This window comes from Ursus americanus, chromosome 27 (assembly GCF_024610735.1).
Source record: "Ursus americanus isolate L20-20 chromosome 27, mUrsAme1.1.p, whole genome shotgun sequence".
In the NCBI taxonomy this organism is placed as follows: domain Eukaryota; kingdom Metazoa; phylum Chordata; class Mammalia; order Carnivora; family Ursidae; genus Ursus; species Ursus americanus.
In genome coordinates this window covers 4,107,585-4,132,495 of record NC_142153.1, presented here as the reverse complement: position 1 = coordinate 4,132,495, position 24,911 = coordinate 4,107,585, and the positions used below count along the sequence as shown (strand labels likewise).

Below are 24,911 nucleotides of genomic sequence, written 5' to 3'. Positions count from 1 at the left end.
TAAAAATGCACAAAGTAAGAAATACAAATGGCCGATAAACATGTAGGAAAATATTCTAAGCCAGAAAAAATTTTCAGAGCACTTCATAGGCTGAGGGAATGTCCATGCTCCTAGACTCCTCTGATTCCCTTTTCTGCTCAGGCTCTCAGCTTGTCATGAGCTGGGAAGCTGAGGACTGTCAGGATCTAGCCACGGCCCCTCTCCTCCACCCTGTGTCGCTCAGCCTTGCAGGACACAGCAGACCTGCGGCGTTCTCAGGTTGAATTCTCCTGGTGTTGACTCTTCGTGAGCTACCCTGCTGAGGCTTGAATTTTAATCACAGGCGGATGATCGGTTAGCTAGTGAGTGAGCCTACCGGACTGTGAAGCATTCCCAATTAACTGTTCTTCCCTGAATGCATGTTGCTTTAGGATTTGGTGCCTTTGCCTTCCCTGTTTTTTACCCTCTTTGCTTCCCTTCTTCCCCACAAGGCCAAGTCCCAGCCCCACTTCCTCTGAGAAGCCTGCCCTGCAAATGGGCAAAGGACATCGCACCATCTTTGTACTCTCTTCACTCTTTGTGTATGCAGTAACATGGAGGTTAACAGCACAGACTCATGAGCCAGACTGTCTGGGTTCAATCCCAGTTCTGCCACTTACAGATGGTGTGACGTTGAGCCAGTTAACTTCTCTGTGCCTCAGTGTCCTCATCTGCAAAATGGGGATAAAAATAGCAACAATTCATTGGAATGTTGTAAGCCTTAGTAGTCAACAGGGTGCTTAGGACAGCGTCTGACACATTAAGTGCCTTTTTTTTCATTCTCCTATAAAACTTCCCAGACTTTATGGTAGTTAATTGCTTATATGAAGAGCAGGATTGAAAAAGAGGAAAAGAGAACTACCAAAACTCAGTTGTGCAGATATTTTGTTTATAGATTTTCTGGACTTCCTCTTGATCAACAACTGCCTTTACTCCTCTTGCTCTGGGAGATAAAACCACCAAATGTATTCCAGCTTTGTAAACTGAGTTTGATCCAATAATTTAAATAGCCCATTGATAATGCTGTCTTTGAAACAATTGCTTAGACTCTTATCTGCAGTTCTCCAAACCCCACCCAACTCCCGGGGTTGGCCTCTGAGTTTTTTGGGGGAGAGAATGTCCTGCCTCTGATGGGGGAGGGTAAGGACCTCCAATACACGTCGTGCTTTCAGCTCCTCCCTCCTCCCAGCGGACAGGGGCTGCGCTGGCCTTCCAATGGCTCACACCCCCCTCTATCTCAGCTCAGGAAGACCCACTGGCCCCTTCTTGCTGACTTAGCTCCCCTCCTGCTATGGCTTCCTCTAAGTCTCTGTCATGTCTTCCATCCTGCCCCCTGTTCCAGGTGGTCCGCCCCCAGCTCTCTTGCTGTTAGCTGCCTCTCCACTTAGTATCCCCACCACACCAGATGTGTGAGGAGTTCAGGAGCACGAACCAGACCCTTTCTCTGCCTGAACATGGTGCTCTGCCCCGATTTACGCCAGAACAACAGACTCCTAAACTCTCCTGCCCCCAATATTTCCAAATTCTATCAAACATACAATACCTCTTTTGACCATCTTATTCCCACTATCCCTGGTTGTAGAATGGGGACTTCCTCCATTTCTTGTAGATTGGTTGCCCCCCCTCCAGTCTCCCCCTACATGAAACTCTGATCTGGACATCTGGCCTGGAACTTAATATAGCTTTCTTCTCTTCCTATCATAACTGATAAGTACCTGCCTTTCAAGCCTATTTCGTAATTGAAAAATCTAATTCAAAAATCAGATTCATTAGAACCTAAATGCTAATGTTTTCTTTTCCCTTTGGAATTCATGCTGCCACAATTTAAATCTCCTTAAGGCTGACAAAGAAGGAAGGTTAAACGCAGTGAACTACTTCCCAACACACACACACACACAACTGGAAACATCAGCCCCATTGTTTGAGGTTGTTTCTCAGCCCCCAGAGCTCTGCAGAGACAGACTTCATCATATTCATCGAGGGGCGCTCTGTCTCAGTTTGAACACTGGCCCTACCACTTACCCTGTGACCTTAGGCAAGTTACTTGGCCTGAGTCTGTTTTTTTCATCTGTAAAATGCAGATAAGAATATAACTTTGGGGGCGCCTGGGTGGCTCAGTCGGTTAAGCATCTGCCTTCAGCTCAGGTCATGATCCCAGGGTCCTGGGATCGAGCCCTGCATCAGGCTCCCTGCTCAGCAGGGAGTCTGTTTTGTCCTCTCCCTCTGCCCCAGCCCCCTGCTTGTGCTCTCTCTCACGCTCATTCTCTCTCTCAAATAGATAAATAAAATCTTAAAAAAAAAAAGTATGACTTTATGGGATTGTTTTGAGGGTTAAATAACTTAATACAAGGAAAATTTTCAAAACAGTGCCTGGCATAAAATAATTGCTCAAAAAATGAGAATCATTATTGTTATTAGCTCAGCACTTCTCCAGAGCAGTTTGCTCAATAAATGTTAGTTGAAAGATCATACAATGTGGTAGTAACTAAACTTGGGGTATAGATCAGGAGTTCTGATTATCAGCACGGAACTATGTGTTTAATTGCACTGTGTTCTTAAAAAGAAGCCATTTGTAAGGCAGGTGCAATACTGCCTATGTTTTGCAATCATGTGTCTAATCTTTACTCACGGGGGAAACTACAATTAGCCTTTTTTTCACCTAATGCCATGCATTTAAATATTTAAGACTTATTCCCAAAGCTACTTTTTAAAAATTGGGCTTAGAGAAAGTAAAGAAAAATAATAAGAGCACAGGGAAGTAAAAAGAGCAGGGCTCTAAAAATCAAAAGATGGGCATCCCACTTGCAGCTCTGGTTCATAGGAGCCAAATGACCAAGAGTAAGCCATCACCTTCCCAGTCTTCCTCTTGCTGCTGCACGAGATGTCTAAGTTCCTTCCAATAAACAATGATATTCCCTACTTCTCTGAAGAAAGAGCACAAAGTAGTATGAACTAGATCTGCAGCACTGAATTTGCTTACATAGCCCTTTAGTTTGGTTCGGGATCCATCAAAATCTTCTTGCAAAGAAAGGCATTTGAGTAGTACCCACTGAAAACGCCCCTTGGACTGCAGGAGTCTTGCTTTAAAATGGGTCTCTTGGACAACCAGAAAAGTTAAAGGGGTCTAGATACATCTACTTTGGATCTCTTATCTCAAATTACTTTATTGATTTAAAGACATTGATGAATTTAAATGTAAATTATTTATGAATTAAACAGTAACAGCAAAATTTAAACACTCTTCGAGAAAGAACTTACTAAGAAAAAAATTAAAGTGAAAAAATTATTTTACTTTTTTTTATCCATCATCGTGAAGATATTTCTGGTCATACTTTTCAACTTCTCTTCAAAATATTTAATATAACCTAGGTTTTAATGCTGTAAGAATTTTGGCATAATTTTTGATTATCATTTAAAAATATTTTATAATTATAAATGTGACAGCAAATCTTTGATATTATATGCATAAGAATTTGTGTTTAAATAATTTATAAAATAATCTTACTATTATTATTTTTAAAGATTTTATTTATTTATTTGTCAGAGAGAGAGAGAGGGTACAAGCAGGGGAAGTGGCAGGCAGAGGGACTAGCAGACTCGCCACTGAGCAGGGAGCCGGACTGGGGACTTGATCCCAGGACCCTGGGATCATGACCTGAGCCGAAGGCAGATGCTTGACCAACTCAGCCACCCAGGTGCCCCTATTGTGTATACTCTTTTTGAATGGACTTAAGAAAAGTAATATTTTGGAGAAAAGTTAAAGAATTGTTTTTAGTTCCACCTCAATTATCTTAACCTTCTGTTAATTAATGTATATATAAGTATATATGTAGTCTATTGACTGTTCACTTGTTTATTTACCTGTCTGAAGTTTAAGAGTATATTAACAAAATACTTAAATACCCTATAACAACATAGTCATGGGTTAAATAAGCCACCAAGATGAGAATAAGCATAGTGATGTAGACATGCATCAAGTATGCTGGTAAGAAGGATATTAGCACTTAGGAATTATTTTCACCTCATTTTTCTGGAGTACTAGCTCTTCACTCAGACTAGTAATTTCTCATTTTCCACTGTTTACTTTTAGTTCTCCAAATCCATCTTTTTTTATTTTCTGTTTACTTTTTTTTGTCCCCCAGGGAGAGAGAAAGAGACAGGAGGGGGGCGGTGGGGAGAGGGAACGGGGGAAGGACAGAGGGAGAAAGAATCTTAAGCAGGTTCCACACGCAGCATGGAGCCCAACACGGAGCTTGATCTCACAACCCCGAGATCATGACCTGAGCCCAAATCAAGAGTTGGATGCTTAACCTACAGAGTCATCCAGGCACCCCAGTTTTCTTTTTCTTTTTATATTATATTCTACTGTTAATTGAATATCTTTCCCCGTTCAGACTTTAGTCATACTTCTTTTCTGGGATATTTAAACTTATGTTATTTTTCTTCCTGGTTCTCCCTTTCTTCTCTGTACTCTCGTGGCACTCCTTCCTAGCATGTCATACTTTTTACACAATTACATTGATTGCAATTGTTTCTGGGCTTTATATTTCTGAGCTTTATATATAGCAAAATTGTGTTTGAAAGGAAACTATCAGTACTGTTAACTGCCCCCAAACTCAACCCTATCCTTGAATCTGCCAATAAAGCTGTATGGGAATATAGCTCACTTTCTCTTTTTGTGGGGTAATACTTTTTCTCAGTGATATACGATTACTTGCAATCAACAAGGGAGAGTTAATTGATCTGAGATTAAAAGATACATAGGATGGTACAGTTCTTCCATCACTAACACCCCCTCCGTATACGTAGGTATAAAGAAAAAATCTGAATCAACTTTTAGAAAGATGAATAAAATTAGCTCCAATGGACTTTGAATAAAACATAGATTATTGGGAGAAAAAATTAAAATTCTAAAGGATTCATTTGTCAATCCGTAAGTCTAAAAGGTTCATGAAAAAAGAAGTAGAACCAAAGAATGCGACAGCTGGAAAAGGCCTAGAGGTCATCTAGGGGCTCGCTTATTTAATGCCCACTCCAACGTTCCCCCTGGAGTTTGTTGGAGATGCCACAGTCTGTCTCCTGCAATCCATTGCTGCAAGAGATTGTACTGAAACCTACTGCAGACCCAGTGATTATCCTAAAATTGACTGAAAGAAATTGAAGCATATATTTTCCTATTCTTTTGATTGATTTCACAAAAGTGTACCTAAGTCAAAGTTAAAATTCAGACTACCAAAAACGTCTAAATAATTTCACCATAGTTTTGAGTCCTTTTAGTATGTTGATGGTCCATTTTTGCATATTATAATAAGGGTACCTTGGGGTTTCTCTTATTATAAATATATTTTTAAAACAAGTTGGAGTTTCTGAGTAGGGATGGTTTAACAGAAACATTTGGGAGGAAATTCCACATTTCCAAAGCATGCCTTCAGTATAGAAAAAGAGCAAATGTGTTGATTTTTCTTTTGGGTGTGTTGGTTTTGGTTAGGTCTTAGTCATAGCACAGTATATGGAAAATTCATAGGACTTTATGTTAGCAAAGGGAATGAAATGGAACAGTTATTTAAAAGACCAAGACATTTGGACAAGAACCCAAGCACCTGGGTATCTAAGATATATAGCCTTGTTTAGAATAGCTGTTCCCTTCCTGTGTGTATGACTTTCATAGTGAAGTATGCAGAACTTCAACTGCCTATATGTTTCTGTAACTAAATCTAAAGTTTATTTTAAGGTCTCATTATCCCTGAATATAAAAAAATCAAAGATATTTGCAAATGACTTATTCCATAAAGGGTTAGCATCCAAAAAATATGAAGAACTTATAAAACTCAACACACCAAAAATTAATAATCCAATTTAAAAATTGGCAGAAGACATGAATAGATATTTCCCCAAAGAAGACATCCAGATGCCAACAGACACATGAAAAGATGCTCAACATCACTCATCATCAAGGAAATGCAAATCAAACCACAAATGAGCTATCACCTCATGCCTGTCAGAATGGCTAAAATCAGCACAAGAAACAAGTATCGGTGAGGATGCGGAGAAAAGGGAACGCTCTTGCACTGTTGCAAACTGGTGCAGCCACTGTGGAAAACAGTATGGAGGTTCCTCAAAAAATTAAAAATAGATCTACCCTATGATCCAGTAAACACACTGCTGAGTATTTACCCTCCAAAAAGAAAAATGCTAATCCAAAGGCATTCATATACCCGTATGTTTATAGCAGCGTTATTTACAATAGCCCAGTTATGGAAGCTGCCCAAGCGTCCATCAATGGATGAATGGATAAAGAAGATGTGGTATTTGTATATACAATGAAATATTACTCAGCCATAATGAAGAATGAAATCTTGCCATTTGCAATGACATGGATGGAACTAGAGGGTATAATAAATGCTAAGTGAAATAAGTCAGTCAGAGAAAGACAAATACCATATGATCTCACTCATATGTGAAATTTGAGAAATAAAACAAATGAGCAAAGGAAAAGAGAGAAAGAGACAAACTCACTCTTTTCAAAAATCTTTTTGTGATGTAATTTTTAAAATCACATTTCCATTTTTTAAGGTTTTTATTTAAATTCCAATTAGTAAACATATAGCATAATATTAGTTTCAGATATACAGTACAGTGATTCAACACTTCCATACAACACCGGTATTCATTACAAGTGCATTCCTTAAACCCATCACCTATTTAACCTATCCCTCCACCCACCTGCCTACTGATAACCATCAGTTTGTTCTCTATAGTTCTCTTTGAGTCTGTTTCTTGGTTTGCCTGTCTCTTTTTTCCCCCTTTGTTCATTTGTTTTGTTTCTTAAATTCCACATATAAGTGAAATCATATGGTGTTTGCTTCTCTCTGACTTATTTCATTTAGCATAATACTCTCTAGCTCCATCCATATACATATGTATACCTATATGTATATGTACATTCATATACATAGGTATAGATCTATATATACAATAGCCCAGTTATGGAAACTGCCCAAGTGATATATACATGTACATATATATATATCACTCCTTCTTTAGCCATTAATCAGCTAATGGACACTTGGCCTGTTTTCATTATTTGTTTATTATAGATAATGCTGCTATAAACATTGGGGTGCATGTATCCCTTTGAATTAATATTTTTGTATTCTGCAGGTAAATTCCGAATAGTGGGATTGCTGGAACCCAGGATAGTTCTATTTTTAACTTTTTGAGGAACCTCCATACTGTTTTCCACAGTGGCTGCATTCCTATCAACAGTGTTAGGCAGTTCCCCTTTCTCTGCATCCTCGCCAACTCCTGTTGTTTCATGTGTTGTTGATTTTAGCCATTCTGACAGGTGTGAGGTGATATCTCATTGTGGTTTTGATTTGCATTTCCCTGATGATGAGTGATGTTGAGCATCTTTGCATGTGTCTGTTGGCATCTGATGTCTTCTTTGGAAAAATATCTTTTCATGTCTTCTGCCCATTTTTAATTGGATTATTAATTTTTGGTGTATTGAGTTTTGTAAGTTCTTATATATTTTGGATACTAACACTTTATCAGATATGTCATTTGCAAATTTCTTCTCATATTCCATAGGCTGCCTGTTAGTTTTGCTGATTGTTTTCTTCTCTGTGCAGAAGTTTTTATTTTGGTGTAGTCCCAATAGTTTATTTTTGCTTTTGTTTCCCTTGCTTCAGGAGACATATTTAGAAAAAAGTTGCTTGGTCAATGTCAGAGAAATTACTGTCTATGCTTTTTTCAAGTACTTTTATGGTTTCAGGTCTCACATTTAGGTGTTTCATCCATTTTGAATTTATTTTTGTGTATGGTGACAAAAAGTAGGCCAGTTTCATTCTTCTGCATGTGGCTGTCCAGTTTTCCCAACACCATTTGTTGAAGAGACTATTTTTTCCCATTGGATATTCTTTCCTGCTTTGTTGAAGACCAATTGACCACATAGTTGTGGGTTTATTTCTGGACACTATATTCTGTTCCATTGATCCATGTGTCTATTTTTGTGCCAGTACCATACTGTTTTGATCACTACTTCTTTGTAAAATAACTTGAAGTCTGGAATTGTGATGACTCCAGCTTTGCTTTTCTTTTTCAAGTTTACTTTAGCTATTTGGGGTCTTTTGTGGGTTCATGAAAATTTTAGGATTGTTTATTCTAGCTCTGTGAAAGATGCTGGTGATATTTTGATAGGGATTGCATTAAATGGGTAGATTGCTTTGGGAAGTATAGACATTTTAACAATATTTGTTCTTCCAATCCATGAGCATGGAATATTTTTCCATTTCTTTGAGTCCTCTTCAATTTCTTTCATCGATGTTTCATAGTTTTAAGAATATAGATCTTTCACCTCTTTGGTTAAGTTTATTTCTGTTTCTTATTGCTTTTGGTGCATTTGAAAATGGGGTTGATTCCTTGATTTCTCTTTCTGCTGCTTCATTATTGTTGTATAAGAATGCAACATATTTCTGAGTGTTGATTTTGTAACCTGGGATTTATTGATTTCATTTATCAGTTCCAGCAGCTTTTTGATGGAGGCCAGGGTTTTCTATATAGAGTATCATGTCATCTGCAAATAGTGAAAGTTTGACTTCGTCCTCGCCAATATTGGATGCCTTTTATTTTTCTTTTTTGTTGTCTGATCGCTATGGCTAGGACTTCCAGTACTATGTTAAATAACGGTGGTGAGAGTGGACATCCCTGTCTTATTCCTGACTGTAGGGAAAAAGTTCTCAGTTTTTCCCCATTGAGGATGATATTAGCTGTGGGTTTTTTTATAGATGGCCTTTATGATGTTGAGGTATGTTCCCCCTAACCTTACTTCGTTGAGGGTTTTTGTCATGAAGGTATGTTTGTACTTTGTCAGGTGCTTTTTGTATATGTATTGAAATGATCATATGGTTCTTACCCTTTTTTAAAAATTGATATGGGGTATCATGTTGATAGATATATATTTATTGTCATTTTATTACTTGTTTTGTAATTGTTTCTGGAGATTTTCTCTGATCCTTTCTTGTCTTTGTCACTTTTGATCTCTCTTTTCCACTCAAAGAAGTCCCCTTTAATATTTCTCACGGGCCTGACTTAGTGGGAGCCATGGTGTGGACAGAGGGGTTTCTGCTGGTCTTCTGTGGAAGGGGCCCACTGCACTGGGATTGAGGCAAATTTTTCTGAGAAAGGCCGTCCCACCAGAGCGCAAAGGTGGGGCACTTGGTGTAAGAAAGTTAGGCAGCCAATATTGGTGCCACACTGCTTCCCACATGTGGCTCTGTGTTTATGCTGAGAAGCCAGGGAGGGAAATGGCACCAGCCAGCTTGTTTGTCCCTGGAGAGGTGTCTCCATGAATGCTGCCTCTCAGGCATATGTTCCAAGAAGAGAGAATAATCTCTCCACTGTGTGCCCTAGGTGCTCATCATATGCTATTTCCATGCTGTACAACTGTGATTGTTTGCTTGCCTTATCTCTAGGAGTTGGGCAGTGCCCTCCAGGCTCTATCCAAGCCAATTCCACTCACCTTTAAAACTTTAGGCTTTAAGCCCCACTGGTTGCAATAACTCATGTAATTCAGCCCCTCTCATTTTCCAAGTCAGTGGCTTTGGGGAAATGTTCTCTTCGTGTGTTCCCCTGTGTGCTCATCTCTCTCTTGCCCTTCTATATGACCATGGCTCTCTCTCCCCTCTGCAGAGTTCAAGATCCATTTCTCCCCGAAACTACATCTCCACACTTCCTACCTTCTTCAGTGTGGCCTCTTCTGTCCGTTTAGTTGTGGCGTTTGTTTGGTCAGTCTTCAGGTTGATTTCTGGATTATTTAGGATGATTTGATCATTATCTAGTAGTGTTCATGGGACAAGACGAGTGTAGGGTCCTTCTACTCTGTTGCCACCTTCCTTTATCTTAACAGACTCTTACCTATAGAGAACAAATTGATGGTTACCAGACTGGAGGTGGGTGGGGGCATGGGTGAAATAGGTGATGAGGATTAAGGCGTGCACTTGTGATGAGAACAGGGAATCACTGTCTTCTACATCTGAAACTAATAGAACACTGTATGCTAACTATAGTGGAATTAAAATAAAAAATAAAATGAGAATATGATTTTTTAAAATGTAGTCAGTTTCAAGTAAACCTGTTGCTATAAGGATTTTTCAGTCATTTTAGGATTTTCCCTGCTCACTTCTTCCTACTTTGAAGGATGAGGTAAATTCCAGAGCTTGTCTAGCATCATAGTCAAGGCAGAAGTAGCATTTGGGGAAAGCACAAAGCTCTAGTTGTTCTCTGTCCTACAGTGGCACCTAGTGAGGAGAACAATTTGCTTAGTCCTTGGGTGTAGACCTCTCTGCACACTTGTGCTTGCTTGGATGAGTTCATCCCTATCTCAGTATGGGCTAGAGGATCCACACTCCTATCTTGACTAAGAGACACTCTAATAAGACCATTGGCTTTTCTTTAAGTACATGTTCCCATTTCTCTGTTTTTACCCACACTGTCCCCTCTATTTGTAAAGGTCTTCCCCACTCAATAATCTTGTCTCAGAACCGTATCCAATCTTGAAAAAATTTGTCAGTTCTGGCCACAGTGGGCCCTTATGCCTGTATGACTGCAGTCCATCCATGTGAAGTCACAATTCCCCTCTTTGGTCCAGGCTTATGTAAACTGTCCACAAAATATAGGTACTTGTGACTTGGGCCCCAAACTACTAACTTTTACATTCGGTCTTTAAATTGAGCTCACCACAGGCAAGGTAAAAAAAATCTGACTAGGGTTATGACAAATAAATGTAAGAACAGAATGGAGAATCAAGAGGCCTCCTCCCCGGTGCCATGGCTGCCACTTAACAGGCTGTGTGACTGAATGAGTCCCTCGGCTTGTCTGTGCCTCTGTTCTTCACCAGTATAACGATGGTGTGGAATTAAAGTAGTAAAGACCTCTTCCAATACTAAAATCAGTGGAGACAGCTTTCTGATGTTCCCACCTCTCCTCTGAACTCTTCCCTCAAGTGGGGTTGTCATCTCCATGCAAGTGAACTTGATTTATGTATTCAGCATGAAGCACCTCTGTGCTCAGGGAAAAGTAATTCCCTCAGCTCTGGAAGTACTCTGCGGTGTGAGTGTGCCTTAAATAATTGAATGAGAGAGGGAAAGAAGAAAGAAAGAAAAGGAAAGAGAAAGTAGTTTACCTACAAAAAAAGTTAAGAAGAAATATTTGTAAACCACTGGAAATCTACAGGGTATTAGGGTTCATTCTATGACATTAAAGCACCATATTAAATTACCTTCACCTTAGTCTTCATTGTACTTTACCTTTGTGCTGATCTATATTGATAACTGAATACATTATGTTAGATTATATATACATATATCTCCTAAATAAATCTCCTAAAGAAATGGAGATGCCACCTCTTGCTCTGTGATCCCTCTGAGTCAGAAATAATCTCTTTCTGCTCAAAACCTTTTATTATGTTTTATATCTCTCGTATCACTCACCACACATTTTGCATTTTGTTTGTGTCTTTTTGTATTTTACCTTCTAGCCTATAAGGTGCTTGACAATAGAAGAGACCAAGTTTTGTATACTAAAGAATAGCCACACTGGGTGTTATACGCAGCTAATGAATCATTGAACTTTGCATCAGAAACCAGGGATGTACTGTATAGTGACTAACATAATATAATAAAAAAAAATTAAATAAATAAATAAATAAATAAAAAGAATAGCCACGGAATCTAACGCATGGTAGTGTTCAAAATATGTCTTCTCAATGAATAAAACGACAACTGCATTAGTCAGCTTTCATGATGTTAAGCTATGTAAAACAAAAATCAGTAGAATGCAAACCTGTATTTCTCCCTTGAAGGTCATGGACAGTCAGGTAGCTGTGCTTCGGGCTGATGTTTACTTCAGTTCTGCTCCATGCGTCTTTCATCTGGGACTCAAGCTGAAAGAGACACTTTTTTCTGGACTGCTCACTTCTATTGTTAGATAGTTATAAGAAGATTGGCAGAAAATCTAGAAGCTTCTTCAAGCATCCATTTGGAACTAGCAGGAGTCACTACTTGCCTCACTACTAAGCCAAAGCAAGTCACCCAGCTAAACCCAAATTCATTGGGAAATATACTTCTCCTAGGAGTGAGGTGGAACAGGTTCAGAAGTGAGGGAATACTTACTGAAAAATAATATAATCCACCACAAAGACAATGAAGCATACAGAACAGAAAATAAGCAGATCCATAGGAGACCTTCAGTGTTATGGCAACAGTATCACCAAGCTAAGTAAGTGCACTCAAAAAGCTCTTTCACATTAATTTTCCATCCTTATATACTTTCTAGTTAGGAAGTTGTTGTAAATATGGATATAGCCTGCATAAAAAATATATGTAGATGAAGTAAAATTCAGATCATGAAGGTTTTTCCCCAGAAGACTAAGAATGAATGGCTCTTTTCCATTTCTGACCTGGGTTTAGAGAAAAAAGGGATAGAGCGGTCTTAATCAAATGAAGTTCATTAAAAAAATTTTTTTGTATCTTTTTGAGATTTAATTTTGAATATAATAAAATTCGCCCATTTAGAGTATTCAATTCAATTCAATGCTTTTAATATATTGAAAGATTTTTGCGACCATCATCATAATCTAAATTTAGAACATGTTCCTCCTTGAAAAGAAACAGGTACTCATTAGCTTTATCTGCTTATTACCCATCCCCTAGCCTGAGGCAGCCACTAATCTACTTTCTTTCTCATTAGATTTGCTCACTTTGAACATTTCATAGAAATGGAATCATATAGTATGTTGTCACTTACGACTGCCTTCTTTTACCTAGCATCTGTTTTCAAGGTTTGTGCGTGCTGTATCAGTACTTCATAATGTTTTTATGGCTAAATAATATTCCATTGTGTGGATATACCACGTTTTACATCCACTCATCAGTTAATAGACATTTAGGTTTTCTCACTTTTTGACTATTATAAAAAATATTGTGTATAGGTTTTTGTATGGATATATGTTTTCATTTCTCTTGGGTACATATGAAGGAGTAGAGTTGGATGGTAATTCTATCAGCCTTTTGAAGAACCGCCAGAATGTTTTCTAAAGCCACAGCACCATTTTATATTTTAATCAGCAATGCATAGGGTTACCAATTTCCCCACATCCTCACCAACATTTGCTCTACCTGTTTTCTTGATTCTACCATCTTAGTGATAGCTCACTGTGGTTTTGATGTGCATTTTCTAAATGACTAATGATGCTCAGCACCTTTTCATGTGCTTATTGGCCATTCATATACCTTTCCTGAAGAAATATCTGCTGAAAGATGTTGCTCATTTTTAATTAAGTTATTTGTTCCTTTACTATGGAATTCTAAGAGTTCTTTGTATATTCTGGTTGTCAGCCCCTCATCCAATAATGATTTGCAAATATTTTCTCTGTTCTATGGTTGTTTTTTCACTTTCATGATGGTTTCATAGAATGAAGTCTTTTTGCCTTAGCTCTTCAGCTTTATTTCTTTCATGCCAATGCATCTGTACCGTCTTAACTGTAATAAGATGCTAGACTGGGTGCTGAAGACTATGACTTCACGTGCCTTTGTCCCCATATCTTGACTTCTTTGTTTATTTTGTCAGCATAAAGGAAGTTAACCTAGCACTGGCTGAGAACCTCCTTAATCAAACTAGTCCCACTTCCTCTGTTTGTGTAACAGCTACACTTGGATGAGCCCTGAACAACTGGATGAGCCACAGTTCAGTTGTGGCTCGAGTGGAAGCCCCTGGAGCAATGTCTGCTCTCACTTCGGTGGAGCTTCTTTCTGCCCTAACTGAAATTCAAGGTCATCAATGCCTTTCTGCTTAAAGAAGAAGCATCACGGCTAGTTCTCCTCTGGGTCATATCACCATGAGAATTTGTTTTCTGTTGTAATAAGAATTATTTAACTCCTCACATTTAGTCCCAAATAATCTAATTTGGAAAGGCACAGTATACTTTGCATGGACTTTAAATCAAGTATCTCCCGTGGAATGGTGCAGAGGTGCTCGAGAAAGCTTCATTATTTCCAGTTAATGTCCCATGACCATGCCTGCATATTCTCAATCCTCTGATCTAAAACCTAATGGAAAATGCTAAACCCATAAATTTCCAAGCATGAATGTGACTTTCTAAACCTGAAATCCTTGAGAGCTCTTTGTTTCTAATATGCAAGAAGACTGTGGTGTGCAAAGTCTGCTTTTAGTTTCAGGCAGCCTTTCAATTAGCAAATTGTAAGGTCAAATGTTCTTAAATTCATTAATAAAACTGACTGGAAGCCCAGAGAATTTAGGACAATTTATGGAGATTTCAGAGCTGTCAGATCTGCTGTGGACAAAGTTAGAGATGTCAGTTTCACCACCCTTGCTTCCCAATTTCCTTTTAATATATTGAGACTTATTTTAAAAACATGAAGTCGTATGCAAACAGCCAAACCCTGCGATGGTGACAATACTTATTGTCTTAGGTAGAATTTCCCAGAAGAGGTCCTGAGACAGAAATCGACTCCCAGGAGGTTTATTGGGTGTGCTGTCAGAAACCACTCCCATAAGAAAGTGAGACCTGTGAGCTCACACTGTATTCTCAGCATCTGGGGTGTGCTGAAACTTAACCCTAGTTATAGGCTGAGGTCAATAGGTGAGGTAGGGGTAGGTTCTGATGGGGATACATATCTTGTGGGTAGAGGTCTCAACACTGTCTTCAAGTAAGGGGGGATGCTGCTATTAATAGGGAGGGGTGGCCCACTTCTGTAGGCCCAGAGGGCTTGGGGAGTTAGGAATTTGAAGACTGAAGGGGGAGCTGTAATCAACTCAGATGTTCTTGGCTGCAAGTTTCATCTTTTTTGGTGATTTGTTGTTCTCACAATTAGGTCCTGAACCTGGTAGTCAGCTTTCTCTATCTAGCGTTTGACACCCTCTTTGTATGCTTCAAAGAGGTCCTCTTGCTTCCACATTTGGCTCTCATTTGCCTGTAAATTGCTTTCAGGTTTTCATTATATTTTCCAGAGTGTCAACCTATCTTAGTAATAGCTACTGATGTACATTATAGTTACTATTTTCTCCAAACTTTGGACACATCTTGTGCTTTATACCAGCTGCTGCCTGTCCTTCCACTGGTGTACCATTTCAATTTGCTACTGGTGAAAGTTTTAACAACCAGACCAAGTATTAGTTTCCTACAGCTGTCATAATAAACTGGATGGCTTAAACAACAGAAATTTATTCTTTCATAGTTCTGAGGGCTGGAAGTCTGAAATCAAGGTATCACTAGAGCCATGCTTCTTCTGAAGGCTCTAGGGGAGAATTCTTCCTCCCTCTTTCTGTTTCTGGTGGCTCCTGACATCCCTTGGCTTATGGCTTTATGACTTTATGGTCTGCCTCCATCTTCATGTGCCTTCTTCCCTATTTCTCTCTGTCTGCACATTTCCCCTTTTCTCAGAAGGCTGTCAGTCATTGGGATTTGAAACAATCCTAAATCTAAGATAATCGTATTCTGAAATCCTTAACTAATTACATCTTCAATGACCCTATTTCCTTTTTAAAAATTTGTTTTAATGTTTCAAGTCTTTATTTAAATTCATATTAGTTAACATATAGGCTAGTATTAGCTTCAGGAGTAGAAGTTAGTGATTCATCCTTACATGTAACACTCAGTGCTCATCATAACAAGTGCCTTCCTTAATACCCACAGCCCATGTAGACTACCCCTACCCACCTCCCTCCAACAACCCTCAGTTTGTTCTCTATAGTTACCTGTCTCTCTTATGGTTTGCCTCCCTCTCTTTTTTTCTTCTTTTCCTTATGTTCATCTGTTTTATTTCTTAAATTCCATATGAGTGAAATCATATGGTATTTGTCTTTCTCTGACTGATTTATTTCGCTTAACATAATACACTCTAGTTCCATCCATGTCATTGCAAATGGCAAGATTTCATTCTTTTTAATGGCTGAATAATATTCCACTGTGTGTATGTATGTATGTATGTACATACCACATCTTTATCCATTCATTAGTTGATGGACATTTAGTCTCTTTCCATGATTTGGCTATTCTTGATAATGCTGCTATAAACATTGGGCTGCGTGTATCCCTTCAAATCAGTATTTTTGTATCCTTTGGATAAATACCTGGTAGTGCAATTGCAGAGTCATAGGGTAGTTCTATTTTTAACTTTCTGAGGAACCTCCATACTGTTTTCCAGGGTGGCTGCACCAGTTTGCATTCCCACCAACAGTGTAAGAGGGTTCCCTTTTCTCTTCATCCTCACCAACATCTGTTGTTTCCTGAGTTGTTAATTTTAGCCATTCTGACTGGTGTGATGCCACGGCACCGTCTGCAGTGTTTGGGAGAAGGACGAGGCACAGACAGGTTAGCTTGCAAAAGAGAGCGTGGGTGCAGGGGACGACCGCCAGGCGTGCCACCACCATGAGTGCGATCTCCCCGAACAGCTGCAACCTCACGTATTTATTGGCAATAAGCAAAGACAATCAAGGGAGTGATCCGTATTACATCCTAGTGAATAGTAGTACATCACGGGGAAGGTCAGGGGCTTAGATGATGTAACGTTCAGCAAGTGGGACCGATTCTTAAACATGCTTCTATGGACCCTGGGGGCTATTGTCAAGAGCAATCAAGTTTCGGCAGTGTTCTGCCCTGAACGAGTTGGGCGTTTCCAACTGTTGGACAAACCGGGAGTTCCTGGCTGCTGGGCAGGCCCAGTGTTCTCGGCCGCTTGGCTCTGACATTTATGCTAAAGACCACAAGGTCACAAACGTGTTTTCCTATTATATCCTTAGCGTAAGTTCTCGGCCAGGGGCTGCTGCAGTGTGAGGTGGTATCTCGTTGTGGTTTTGATTTGTATTTCCCTGATGATGAGTGATGTCGAGCATCTTTTCACGTGTCTGCTGTCATCTGGATGTTTTCTTTGGAAAAATGTCTGTTCATGTCTTCTGTCCATTTCTTAACTGGATTATTTGTTTTTTTGGGTGTTAAATTTGATAAGTTCTTTATCTATTTTGGATAGTAACCCTTAATCAGATATGTCATTTGCAAACATCTTCTCCCATTCTATAGGCTGTCTTTTAGTTTTGTTGATAGTTTCCTTCACTGTGCAGAAGCTTTTTAACTTGGTGAAGTCCCAATAGTTCATTTTTGCTTTTGTTTCCCTTGCCTTCAGAGACATGTCTAGTAAGAAGTTGCTATGGATGATATCAAAGAGGTTGCTACCTGTGCTCTCTTCTAGGATTTTGATGGTTTCCTGTCTCACATTTAGGTCTTTCATCCATTTTGAATATTTTTTTTGTGTATGGTGTCAAAAAGTCAAAGACCCTATTTCCAAATAAGTTCATCTTCCGAGGTTCTGTATGGACCTCGGTGGTGGGTGAGATGGGTGGTGGGGGAGAACACTATTCAATCCACTATAGGTAGCCAGTTTGGCCAGGGACTATTTGTGCTCAATTTACCACTGACGAGGAGCTCCTTACTGCTAGCCAGATGGCAAGTGATTCATTTCCAAAACCGCATATTACCTTTGTCGTCCCACTCCTGGTACCAACCTCATAGGTTAGGTTCTCAAGGAAACAGACCCTGAGGTGGAGTTCAGCCTGCAGGACGTTAACTAGGGAATGCTTTTGGTACTTCTAGAAGGGAAGAGGAAGGCAAGCTGCATTAGCCTCAACCAGCCCCACAGGCAGCTTTGGAGCTCACTAAAATCACCTGTCAGAGTCATCCTGGGTTGGGCCAAAATGGCTAGATGTTTATATACCCACCTCTGTTAGTCACTGGATATGAGCAACTCTGGGAAACGCTTGACCTTGAAAGAGGTGGCGCTTTGTAGCTTTCATAACTATAGCCAAATTGCTCCTCCATATGTTTGAACCAATTTACTTTTTCATTGGCAACATGTGAATCTCAGTTATATCACATTCTTGTGAAATTTGATATCAGACTTTAAATTTTTGCCACTCTGATGGATGTGATCCAGTTTGTTAGTTTAATTTACATTTTGTTTATTACTAGTAAATTTGAGCTCATCTCCTAAGCTTATTAACCACTTAGATTCCCTTTTCTGTGACTTGCCTTTTATATTCTCTACCTATTTTTCTACTGTATTGCTTATATTTTTCATTTCTGTTTTTTTATTGATATGTTAGTCACCATACAGTACATCCTTAGTTTTGATGTAGAGTTCCATGATTCATTGTTCGCATGTAACACCCAGGGCTCCATGAAACACGTGCCCTCCTTAATACCCTTCACTGAGCTAACCCATCCCCCACCCCAAACCTTCAGTTTGTATCCCAGAGTCCATAGTCTCTCATGTTTCATCTCCCCCTCTGTTTACCACCCCTTCATTTTTCCCTTCCTTCTCCTAATGATCTCCCTGCTGTTCTTTATGTTCCACAAATGAGTGAAACCATATGATAATTTCTTTCTGTTTTACTTATTTCACTTAGCATAATCTCCTCCAGTCCCATCCATGTTGATGCAAATGTTGGGTAATCATTCTTTCTGATGGCTGAGTAATATTCCATTGTATATATGGACCACATCTTCTTTATCCATTCGTCTGTTGAAGGACATCTCGGCTTCTTCCACAGTTTGGCTATTGTGGACAATGTTGCTATGAACATTGGGGTCCATATGGCCCTTCTTTTCAATACATCTGTATCTTTGGCTTATATTTTTCTTATTGGTTTATAAGTGTTTTCATGTTCTGGATCCCAACTCTTTTGTATTCTATAGATTGCAGACATTTTCTCCCAGTCTGTCCTTTGTCTTTTATAGTGTTTTTGTTATACAAGAGTTTTACATTTTAATATACTCAGAAGTGTTTATTGTTACCTCTGTTGATTGTATTTTTCTCTTTTCCCGAACCTGTTATAAAAGGTATTTTCATAAATTTTACTCTAAGATCAAAAGTTTTACTTTTTACATTTGTCTTTAATATACTTGAAACATATTTTTGTGTATGAGATAAAGTTTCTACATGAATAACCAATTTTCATAAAGATAATAAGCAAAACATGTTTGAAGAGTATACATAATTTTTGACTCAGGAATTACATGATTAAGATTTATCCCAAAGAAAGGAACAGAGATGTGTGCAAAGATTTACTAGGATGATGACCACATCATTGTTTACTATATGGAAGAATTGCAGACAGTCCAAATATTTAACAGTGGGAGAATGAGTGAAATGAATTTGATTACAGTTATATAATGTTATATAGCTATAAAAATAACATATTTGAAAAAAATTAAATGACATTGAAATAAATGAATTGTAGGGTCTCACGTGGAAAAGACCAGTTAAGACAGTGTATATGTATGGAATGAATAAATCATGGGGATGGAAGGTACAGCATAGGGAATATTGTCAATGATACCGTAATAGCATTGTATGGTGACAGAGGGTAGCTACACTTGTGGTGAGCATAGAATAAAATATAGACTTGTCAAATCACTATTCTGTACACCTGAAACTAATTTAACATTGTGCCAACTATACCTTAATAAAAAATCCGGTGTATATGATCTAATATTATTTTGAAAAGAAAATGTAAATACACACAAAATAAGCCGAAAAGTTATTTATCGAACTATTAATGGTTATTGTCTCTGGGTCATGAAATTATGGATGGATGACTTTATTTTATTTACTTCTTTTTTCATGTCTATTTTTCTACATTTAATATGATTTACATTTTAACAAAAAATTGGAAGTTATTTTAAAATAGTCATTCCAAGGATTAAGGTTAACAGAGCATTCCTATGTGATTAATGAAGAATAAGTAGTCTTTGTTGCCTGATACAGTGGTTAGAACGATAGAAAACCCAGAATCTTAATGACAGGACTGAAGTCAAACATCCTGCGCCATTGTCTTCCATATTTGTATGACCACATATCCTGACTCGGGGTTCAGAAAATTTGATTACATTACACCCTAGGTTATGGGTGCAGAGGCTTGCTCAAACCATATAGACTTTCAAGGTGATATCATAATCACTTTTAATCCAGATTTATTTTTACACAAGTAGAAATCAAAATTGTAGTTCAACAACTAAAATTTCATGAGGCAAATGTAGGTATTCTGACAGTTATAGAAGATATTTTCCTTTCTGAAAAGAAGCAGGAAGTTTCTTATCACATAGAGGATGTCATATATGATTTGAAGACACTTTCTCCTGAAATTATGCAAGAAGTAGGAACTCAGGAATTTCTCCCAACACAAATAAGCCAGGTTTTCTCAAAAGCCAGATAAAACCTGATGTTTGGTTATATCTTTCTTAGAGATGCTTTACTTTTTTTTCATTACCCCAGCAAGACATATGTACAGGATGCTTTGTGGGAAAAAAATCCTGAAAAATTAAATAGAACTTTAATTTTTTTTATATTTTGAAAAATTTAAAAATCATTAAAAGTAGTAAGATTAATTTAATAGATACATTGTACCCAGAGCTGTGCTCGTCAATGTTAACAACTGACTCTCTAGCAGGAAAAAACCTCTGATTTGTAACATTTGTTGATTTCTGTGATGTAAATACTTCCATAGTGGCCAGTTTCAGGCTCTCGTGGTGGCATCATTGAAGGGGAAGTTGGGGAGAGATGCACAAAATTCACTCTTCCTGGTGTGATCCAGATCCAGCACAACACTGACTGTACCCAATAGCCATAATTAACAAACATTAACAATTTTTGCATGACATTTTTCACAAAAGGAAGAAAACATTAGGAACAATGTTGAAGTCTTCCTTGTTTCTCTCCACAGATCCATCTCCTTATCTTCCTTCCCCAGAGACAACACTATCAAGAATCTGGTATGTATTCTTCCAGACTGAATTTTCATACTTTTATTACAATATAGATGCAGTCGAAACAATAGTTACGCTTTGCATATTTTGAATTTTACCTAATGTTATCATGTTCATATTCTTCAGTTTCCTTTTCTCTCACATTATGTTTATGAAGTTTATTCATATTGACTCATGTAGATGTGGATCATTCCTTTTAACTGCTGATTGTGCTCAATTATATGAAAATATCACGACTTATTTATCTATCCTCTTACTAATGGACTTTTAAGTTGTTTCCAATTTTTGCTAATACAAGTGATGCTGTAACCACTCTAGATATGTCTCAGTATGTGAAGTTACAATGCCTATAAATGAAACAAATGAGTTTTAGAGGGTGGTTATTTTCTACTTTAGTAATATTGACAAATTGTTCCCTAGGTGGTTGTACCAATTTATACTTCTGGTAGAGGTATATGAAAATTTCTCATTTTCATATTGCCAATTTTTAATATCACAGGACTTTTTAAGTATCACCAAAACCTTAGGGTATGAAATGGTATCTTGTTTTACCTTGCATTTCATAGACTATGGGTTGGGTTGAACATTGTATTAGTTAGCATAAAGGCTAAGCTGCTGTAACAAATAGCCTCCCCCCCCCACACACAGTATGGTAGTTTAAAAAAGAAAGACATTTCTTTCTTGCATAGCAATCTTACATTGGGTAGTCCAGACTGGTAAGGTGGCTTGGCTCTACACAGTTATTCAGGGATCTTTCCATTTGTTATACTGCCATCCCTTAGGCCATCATCCTTGTCTTCATGGTTAGTTAGGCTGTTACCATATACCAACTTTTGGGGAAAGAGGTGAGAATTTTTGGGAAAGCAATTTTCTCATAGGCATGTAAGGCAGAAGCTGCATACGTCCCTTCCACTCACGTTCCATTAGCACTACTTAGCTTTATAGATGCATCCTAAGGAGGATGCTGGGAAATGTAGTCCTTGGCTGGACAACCATGTGTCCTGTGGGAAGGGAAGAGGGTGGGGACTAGTATTCCTTCTCAAGCAGGTGTTTATTGACCTTTTGGGCTTGACCTTCTACGACTCAGCTGGCAATATGTTTTGTCCGTGTTTGTTCTGTTTGCTTTTTCTTATCTATTTATAGGAATTCTTTATATGTTCTAGTTTGCTTATTTACAATAAATTTGATCCCTTAAAATGTACCAGTATACATACATCAATAAAGATATCTTAAATATTCCATTGTACATTTAAAGGAGTTATTTAAACAAGTCATGTCACATTCTTTTGATAAATTAAGATTTCCTTTATAAAGTGAATAATTCCCACCTATTCCGATTTTCTCTTTTCTGGAAATATGGAATCTCACCTGCTTAGTTTATTTAAAATGAAATAGACCTATATACTCCATTGACTTCTTAAAAATCTAAGTTTTATGGCAAGTTTTTAGGCTAATGTAAGTTTCTCAAAATTAACACTTAGCAAAATGTCGCTTCTTAAATTCAATTGAACCTACTGAACCTATATGGGAACCTGACAACATGTATAATATTGTGGTAATTTTCTTAACCACACTGAGATTCAATTATCTCAATTCAGTTAAGGATGATATTATTTGCTCTACCTGCAATATGAGTTGTTATAAGGACCAAGGAAGATTATGTACAGAAACACTCTATAGAATCCAAACTTTATTTAATTGTTAAGAATTAGAATTACAAATAGGACTTAAGTAGCATGCATTAGATTTTATTTGAAGTCTGATAAATCTTGTTTCCAGTTCCACTGACATACTCTATATATTATCTACACACATAATGTATACTCCATATCGGGGCCTAACTTTTGACAGTCACTACCATCTCTGGGTGTGCGTGTAGGTGTAGGTTGGAATAACAGCCATGTGGCTGAGCACATCCATGTGAGATAAGACTCTCGTGAGAATTGCTTTTATTCAGAGCTGCTCCTTTCCTAATGGCAACTTAGGAGACGCTTTCCAGATTGTTTTCAAGCTGTTCTCAGCTAAATCTCATCATTTCTAGTTGTGCCTTGGAGTTTCTTTCTATCACTGATTCGGGCCAACCCAGCTTGTCATTTATCACTGTCTTCACTGTCTCAGTTTCCTGGAATTTTGTGTCCAGCCTGTCACACACAATTAAAGCCCATTTCAGTTAGGTGGGCAGCACATAAATGGTGTATCCCTATCTTAGCCTGATCCATCAGCTCCTCTTCCCAGTATCTCTGTGCCACGACAACTCTGCATGGCAGTCCTCAGGTGTGGCCAAGGAAAAAGAGGGCTGGTGGGGGCAGAGAAGGAAAGAAACAAGAATGTTCTGGAATGTAATTTTTGCTTTATTAATGATAAACAGATTTTAAAAAGTTGGAAAGAATTATATCAATGTGTTGAAGGAGTATATAGTAGAAGTCTCATTATTTTATTGATAGACTTGAATTTTGTTTTAAAAATTAGAACAACAGTGTTCTTGTGACAAAATGCAGGACAATTATTTTATGCTGTGTGGCTTACACCTGCAGATGTTAGGTATACCCAGTGGGAAATAAAATGAGAACTGAGGTGATTATGTGGTGACCAAGGTGGGGAAATTAGCAGAGTGAAGGTCTCTGTCCTCCCTCCTATCCAAAATGGGGCTAACATTCATCCACTTGTTAAGCATTTATTGAGGGACTCCTATATATTAAGTGATATCTTAGGTGCTGGGAAACAGCAGAGGAGGAAAAAGGTGAGGTCCTGCACTCATGAAGCTTGAATGGTAGGGCATGAAGGAGGTTAAAGGGCAAGGCTTAGACAAAGAGGCACATGATAATGAAAATAAATAAATAAATACAAGCATATCAGTTAGTGGCAAATGCTATGTAAAGATTTTTAAAAGTGATGTGAGAGATTGGGGTCATCAAGAAAGATCTTTCTGAAAATGTAACGTGTAAGCTGAGATCTGAATGATAAGGAGCAAATCATGTAAAATCATATGGTAGGAACACATAGCTGGAAGGTTCAGCTAATGCAAAAGACCAAAAGTAGGACCAAGTTTAACAAGTCCCAGTGGGACAAAGGAGAAGGCATGTAGTGAGATGGTGAAGGCAGGTGGCAAGGAGGTGTGTGAGGATAGGTAGGTTAGATCATGCAGAGCTCTGCCAGGCAAGGCCTGCATCACAAGTCCGGGGGTTTAGTCCAGAATGAGGTCCATTTTGGGGAGCTTCTGGGACAATGAGGAAGCCAGGGTTCTCAGAATCAGGTAACTGCGAGGTCTAGGAAGTTCATCTGAGTTGGTTCAAGCGCAGTCTTTAGGGGTAAATGGGCAGCCATTGGGAAGATGGAAGCCATTACAGAAACAGTATCCTGTCCTGAAGGAATATTCTAGTATTGGGAGAGTTGGTGATGGTCTTAGCTGATGGAAATGAAACACCAGAACAAGGTAGGACGGAAAGACATCCTCTAAGTAAAGATTTAGTAGGGCTATAGTGGCTTTTAACTCATGCAAGCATCCCATAAGCAACAGTTCAGCCCCTTGTACCCCATATACAGACATAGGGAAGCAAACAAGCTATGAAACCCACTCACTTGTGTGTGGGAGCTCCAAATGTACCGCAAGGTCTGCCTTTGTTGGCTAACAGCCTCACCAGGTCCAAGCCTAAAGCTGGCAGATCCTTTTGGCACAGAAGGGAACGTGTACCTAAACAGTACTACAGCAGACTGGGAACGACAACCAAGAGGGGAAGAATTTTGCTTTTAAAAATTCAGGATCAAACCCAAGGTTCTGCTTCTTTGAGTTTGGGCACCACTCAAGACAACCAAGCCTTTCAAGTTTTTTGACATTGTAAGGCAACCATCTGGTAAAGGAACAAAGTTAAAAGTTTGTTGTGAATGACTTGATTATGCATCCCGCAGGCAGATATGCCCTGAATTAGGTCAGGCACAAAGTGAGGCTTTATGTGTCAAGAAATATCTCAGGATAGCAGAAAGTGTCCCTGCTTCAAAGGTAGCACCGTGTCTAACAACATTTTCCTTAATTTTTGTAGCCAGGAAAATCTCCCGATAG

At 38.5% G+C, this 24,911-nt stretch overlaps 1 protein-coding gene across 3 annotated transcripts in view; it reads left to right on the top strand.

Moving 5' to 3' along the window:
- PSD3 (pleckstrin and Sec7 domain containing 3) overlaps positions 1 to 24,911 on the top strand; it is a 701,003-nt gene that overhangs the window by 44,996 nt on the left and 631,096 nt on the right. For all 3 annotated transcript variants that reach the window (XM_087856333.1, XM_087856334.1, XM_045779175.2), the window contains exon 2: positions 20,812 to 20,860. The gene's annotated coding sequence lies outside the window, so the exon portion shown is untranslated. The remainder of the gene's footprint in view (positions 1 to 20,811; positions 20,861 to 24,911) is intronic.